This window comes from Camellia sinensis, chromosome 5, assembly GCF_055761805.1.
Source record: "Camellia sinensis isolate YWXY chromosome 5, ASM5576180v1, whole genome shotgun sequence".
Lineage (NCBI taxonomy): Eukaryota > Viridiplantae > Streptophyta > Magnoliopsida > Ericales > Theaceae > Camellia > Camellia sinensis.
The window spans coordinates 134,595,752-134,601,977 of NC_138965.1; positions in this window are offsets into that span (position 1 = coordinate 134,595,752).

Here is a 6,226-nt window from a genome sequence, read left to right on the forward strand (position 1 = left end):
TAGCTTTTTGAAAGTGCATTAAAAGCCTACTCTAGGCTTGAAGGGCAGTTTATGGCTTGGGCTTGTTTAATGGCAGGTGGGCCACCTTCTTCTTGAACAAGAAGGTTTGGAATTTGTTGGGAAATGTTGGCTTGTTCTTATTCAGCAGTAGCTTTCTGAGCTCTCATATGTGCCAGTTGAGCCTCCAATTGAGCCTCTTCTTCTGTGAGGATGACAAGTTGAGTAATGAGGGCTTGTGATCGGGTAGAGGCTTCAATCAGAGCATTGACTGCTTTTCTCACTTGATCCACTTGGGTTTCAGTGGTTTTTGGTTCAGTGTGAAATCGGTTGATAGCCATTAAGTGCTGTGGAAGCTCTGAGAGGAAGTTTTGGAAAGCCTACACTTGGTCAGGGTAAAAAAGTTGAGGCATCAGAGGTGCAATGGCTTCCATACAGTCAGTCAAAGTTGTAGTATAAGAAAGAGCCAAATCATCCAAAGGTTGACCAAGTATGGTGAAGAATTGGCCTATCATTTGCTGTTCTTCATTAGACAGTTGCTTTAATCTTTTTTCGACAGTCATGTTGGCAATAGTTTGCTGAACAACAGGGATGTCCAAAAGTAAGACTTGAAGAGGAGCAACTCTGGGCTATTGCGATAGAGAGTTTAAGTCAGTAACTATTTCAAATTATGAGAAAAATAAACAACTTGAGAATGTGTTACCTTTGTTGAAGGCATAGTAGAAGTTTTTGTGTTGGGCAAGATGAAAGTGGCCAATACTTCTCTTGAGGGACTTTGAGATGGTGTGGTTTGTACCCCCATGTCAGTAGTGACTAAGTTATGAGTGGATATACTAGTCTGTTAGAGTAATCAAAAGCATGATGAAGTTGTAATCAAAAGTCTGATGGGGCAAAAGAGATAAAGGATAAGATAAACACTTGCATAGAAAATGCTACCTGTGAAGGAGCTACTTGCACTTCAGAAATGGTTGTAGCAAGGGCATTGGTGATAGATACTCTAATAGGACTAGAGCTATAGGAAGTTTGAACTCCCATGTCCATGGTGATTGGTTTAGACAAAATTGAGGTCCATTCACTCATAGGAATTTCAATTTGGAATGATAAGGGGGACACCAATTGCTGGAGGTAGATGGAATGAAGGTACTTCCTCCTTCGATTTTTGTATAGAGGTAGAGGAAGATTGAACAGGTTTGCTGAAAGGTTGTGTAATTCCCTCATGGGGAGTCCTTTTGTCACTTGAAGATGACTCATTATCTAGGACCTTAGTGTCAGCTCTGTCAACCTCATTCCCTTGATTATAAGGTTGAAAATGGTCATCTTGATGGATGACATCATTTTGCTCATGGACAGGTGAAATTCTATCGATAGGGGATGTATAGTTATCAGGGTTTCTAGTTAAGTCAATTGGTGTCTCTCTAGCATGCCCAGGGGCTTCTGATTTTTCTAAGGAAGAGGCCACACCAAAAAAATTGATGAGTTCATTTGTTCTGTGGCGTACCCCTCTAAGAGGGAAGCCATTAAATCCCCTAAAGCTATCTTCTGAGGATTGTCAGACAAAATCTGAGCTAATTCAGGGGCCAATTCTCTTAGGCTTGCTCTCTCTTGACTAGTCTACTCTCTATGGTAGGGAGGTTGATGCTTTAAGTTTGTTTGAGAAGAGGACAAGTTGGTTTGATTCTTAGGCAAAAAAGAGGGCAGGTTGGTTTGGTTTTCAGGCAATTCTTCATGAGAGGAATGAGATACAACTAGAGAGAGAAGTTTTCTCCTCCTATATGTCTGAAAAGAAGAAAAATGAATAGAGGGTCAGTACATTAAACATGATATATAGTGGTTTAGTAAGGTTTGAATGAAATCTATACCATTATAGGTGGGGAGAAAGAACTGCTAGGAGAGGAAGTGATTGGTGCAGCTGGAGTTGTAGTTGGAAATGAGCTAGTTGTTCTTGTTTTCTTTTGGACCTCCTTTCAAGAACTGCACCACTCTCCAATTGAGATTGAGAGGAAAGAATCTCTTGAATTTCTTCTTGTCTTTTCTTAGTTCTTTGTTCAATTTCAACACCTTGGTTATAAGGTATGAACCCTACATAGCTGGTGGTATTTAAGGAGTTACCTTTGGACTTTTTTGGTGGGTTCATTGGAGCCTTGCCTTTGTTCTTAGGGAATAGAACAGCCTGGGTAGGCATCTCTATAGCTAGAGGAGTGGTCTTGATAAGAGACTTGTCTGCATGAAGGAAATATGGAAAAACAGTACCATTACACACCCAAGGAAAGCAATTTTAATAACAGGTATAAGGGAAAAGGGAGCACAAGTGTTTACCAATGCTTATTTCTACTCCTTACCTGTTGTCAGGGTGCACATTCCAGAGACAGACTTCAAGTTCATTGTCAAAGATCAGTGCACTCAAAAGAAACCACCATTATTTGAATCTTGTGGTAAGGTAGGGTGTGGTGTTACAGTAGTAAAAGCTAAATTGGTCAAATAACTTCTGATTATTAGCTAAGAGAGTTTCTACATTTGAATGATCTTTAAATTGAAGTCTGGCCCCAACTTGTTCATGAATTGTGGAATGGAAATAAGGCTAAGGAACAGCTTGATACAGACCCATTTTCCTGGCCCATTGGCAAGGGTTGTAGCTCTCAAAGCTGTAGTTTGAGAGTCTACTGGTGAAGATAGACCCTCACACTATAATATATCTAGGAGTAAGGATTTGAGCCCAAAAGCTTTTTTGTTTTTGTCTCCAGTCATCATCTAGGATATGGGGCTCAACATTAATATATGCGAGTCTGGATGAAGTAAAATAAAAGTGTTGGAAGGGAATAAAAAGTTGGGGATCCCTGTCGATAAATAGTTCAAAGAGAGTGGTAAACACTTTGGTGAAGGAACTGGAGGTAGCTGGTCTAAAGGAAAGGAAAGGAAAGGAAAAATTCAGCATAGCTTTCACATGGTGAGAGATATGGAGTTTGGGTAGTGGGCCTGATTTCAAGAAAATAGGCACAAAGCCAAGCTTGGAAAAGCCAAAAGGGGCCACCACAGTTATGATCAATTTCCTTATCAACTAAGGAAAAAAAGACCTCTGTATGGGGTGCCTAAAAGAAAAGGAGCAAATGGTAGTTTTATGCCTTCTTGAATGCAAGTGGCAAGAGCTAAATATTCTTTGGTAATTTTAAACCCAAGGACACATAAGAAGTGTTGAGAAAGCCACAATAAGTAAAAAGTTGTTCTCTCTTTATCTATGGGTTCAAGACCAAACTATTGATATTTGGTTTGGAATTTTCAATAGCTAAGGTCGGTATCAAGTTTAATAGGTGTCTTGGGGGTTAAAAATGCATTGATATGTTGGCTAGAAGTAGGAAGGCCAGTTAAATGTATGACATCAATGATGGTGGGAGAGATCATACCACATCTCAAGATGAGGGAGTTGCATGACAAAGACCAAAAGCAAGCGACAACACTGATGGCCTATTTTTCCATGTCTAGGGCCAACGTGGATAGTCAGATGGCATCATAGATACCTAAAGCCCTCCAGAGATCAATGTCGTATACCATCATTTGTTGGACCCATAGCCTCCAGTTAGGGTTAGGTTTTTGCCATGAGCGTAAAGGGTTAGGACTTGAGTCCTAATGGTACCAAGCCAGCTTCGCCTTATGGAAAAGCATCACTTCAGTGTCTGCAATAGGGTAACAATGAGTAAGTTCATCAGGAATTGTTGCGGTGAAAATAGGACCCAATTCACCTTGTGCAGAGTGGTTGTTGCGTGGAATAATACAGCTATTGAAGATGTGTTGACAGAGTAACTGCTGGATCTCAGTTGGGAAATGTTGCACAGGTAAAGTTTATATTTGTTTCTTTCCTTTGGTTTGAGCTCATTTGGGCACCATAGAAGTATGTGAACAAAAATCTTTCGAAGTAGAAAGGTTGAGGAGTCAAAATACAGAGCAAAACAGAGGAAGTGAGAGTAGCGATGGTTCGAATTCTAGCATTCAAATAGCTTATGGTGGACCCTTTTGATTGAGCTTAGGCTTGTTACCGACAATTGGGCTTGTTACTAACAGTTGGGCCTATTTAATTCGTATTTTGGGCCAATTTTTAGCACACAGGTTTTATTGTGGTATTTGGGCTTTGATATGTGGGTTTGTCTTTATGAGCCTAATTATTATAAACCGTCCAAGTATATAAGTGTCAAGACTTTACACTGTTCTTTCTGATATTCATTCAAAACAAAAACATCCTTTTTGTTTTTGTTTTGAATGAGGGGGGCATTGTTCGTAGTAAAATTTATTCTCTATCAAACAAGTGTAACAAAATACAGAGAGCTGATCCAGTGAATGCTAGGGATAAAGACCATGAATTTGTAGTGGAATGAGAGTCCTAGAATGCAGAACAGGTGACAAGAGCGAAACAGCCAAGGGAGCAGATGTGGCAAGCGCAATTTTCTTTGTCGATTCATCTGATAGTGTAGTGGGATGTGGCCAAACGTGGCCTAGGTGTTAAGCCATGAAGTTAGGCATGTAAGTGATGAAGGGCACACGATTCGTTTGTAAGAGAAAGAGAAGGCTACAGTAGAGAAGTAGTTACCAACGGTTATGGTGATCATGGATAGTTATGCAAGAAGTGGAGGTAATTTGCTCCATGGTGGGACATGTGTCAACAAGCAAGTAACAGGGTTAGTAGCATAACGGTTGGAAGTTCAAAGGAGAAAAGGTCTTCAACAAAATTCATAACCCATGTGGAATTAGGAGTAACTTAACTTAGATAGCAGTAGCTTTTGTACTTACTAGTATTTTGTTTGTAATTCAGCCTCTGTGGCCAATTTTCCTCTGTCGATTGTTATGCACATTGAACTTGTAATTTAATTTTTGTAATTAAGTGGCAAGTTTACTTGTTCTTCAATCAAATTTCAATTTATTCACACTTGTTTCTTCGCATTACAACCTCCAAAGACTTCCTTGAAACTGTTAATGCACAGGATACCAACCACAATTGCCTGATTTGTTGTTGTTTGTGAAATTTTGGTTATTCTATTGAATCTCCTCTATTGATTTGACCTAAATTAGATTTTTGCTAACATTGGCACTGGGAGATTTGCAACTGTTGGCATCCCACATTAGTTGTGGACGGTATTAAGGATGGACTTATAAGACAATACTGGACACCTCCATTAAGGTGGCACCTTTTGTGATGAAACCCAAATGAGCAAACTTTTAAGGTTAGTTATTGGATTAAGCCATAGCAGACGATATTTCCAAGTGGGAGCAGACGAAGTCCAAGGTTGACTTATAAGACTACATACGGGACACCTCTGTTGAGTAGACTCATGTGTTGGATCAAGTCCTATTATTAGTTTTTCCAGAATAAATGTTTTCCATCATAAGTCTTGGAAGAAGAGGACGGAAAGAAAAAAAAATATGCCTTGTAACCTTTTTTTTTTTTTCTGATGCGTCTTTAATTCATTTTGTATGATGCCCTTTTTTTGCAATAGTTATTTTTAGTTCCCAATTTATTTGTATTATACAAGGCTTGTCCATAGTGTGCCTGCTTAGCTTTCAATCAAATGGAACCCAAAATCCAACATGTTAGGAAATGCCCTGGGTGGTCCATGGTCAATAATACAAGGCTTATATTGGAAATGACGTCTCATAATGTGTAGCATATATGCATGCCCATATCTTAGGTATTCCCTAGGATATTCCTAACTCTATTTTAATTTAATATAGAAAATTAATAACAATAAGTTAAATAAGTCCACCAGTCACCACCAAGAGACCCACAATCCTCTTGTAGACAAAAACCAATTAAAGCAATGGTGAATACAGATCATTCAAAGTTGATTATGCCATACTTACAATTTTTTTATGCTTTCTTGAACATTGTCTTTGACAATATCTGACAAGTGACACCAATGTAGTTAGTACGCCAAAGTGGAAATGCATCACTTTAGCTTTTCATTTTACTAAAAACTTTTAAAATAAAAACTAGTTAGTAGGTTAGTTTCCTTAATTTCTTTCCTTTCCGCTGAAATACTAACTTGCATTTCAATTACTCATCATAATATCAGTTTACTTTCTTTCTAAAAATCCTTCTGTCCTCTTTCTTGACTTTTTTATTCTGAGATAAACACACGCACAAAAAAGAAAAGAAAAGAAAAGAATTTATTCATTAATAAAACAAATAGTCTATAGCATCAATGTACCTGCACAGAATAAATCACTATCCCTTCAATGGCGCCAA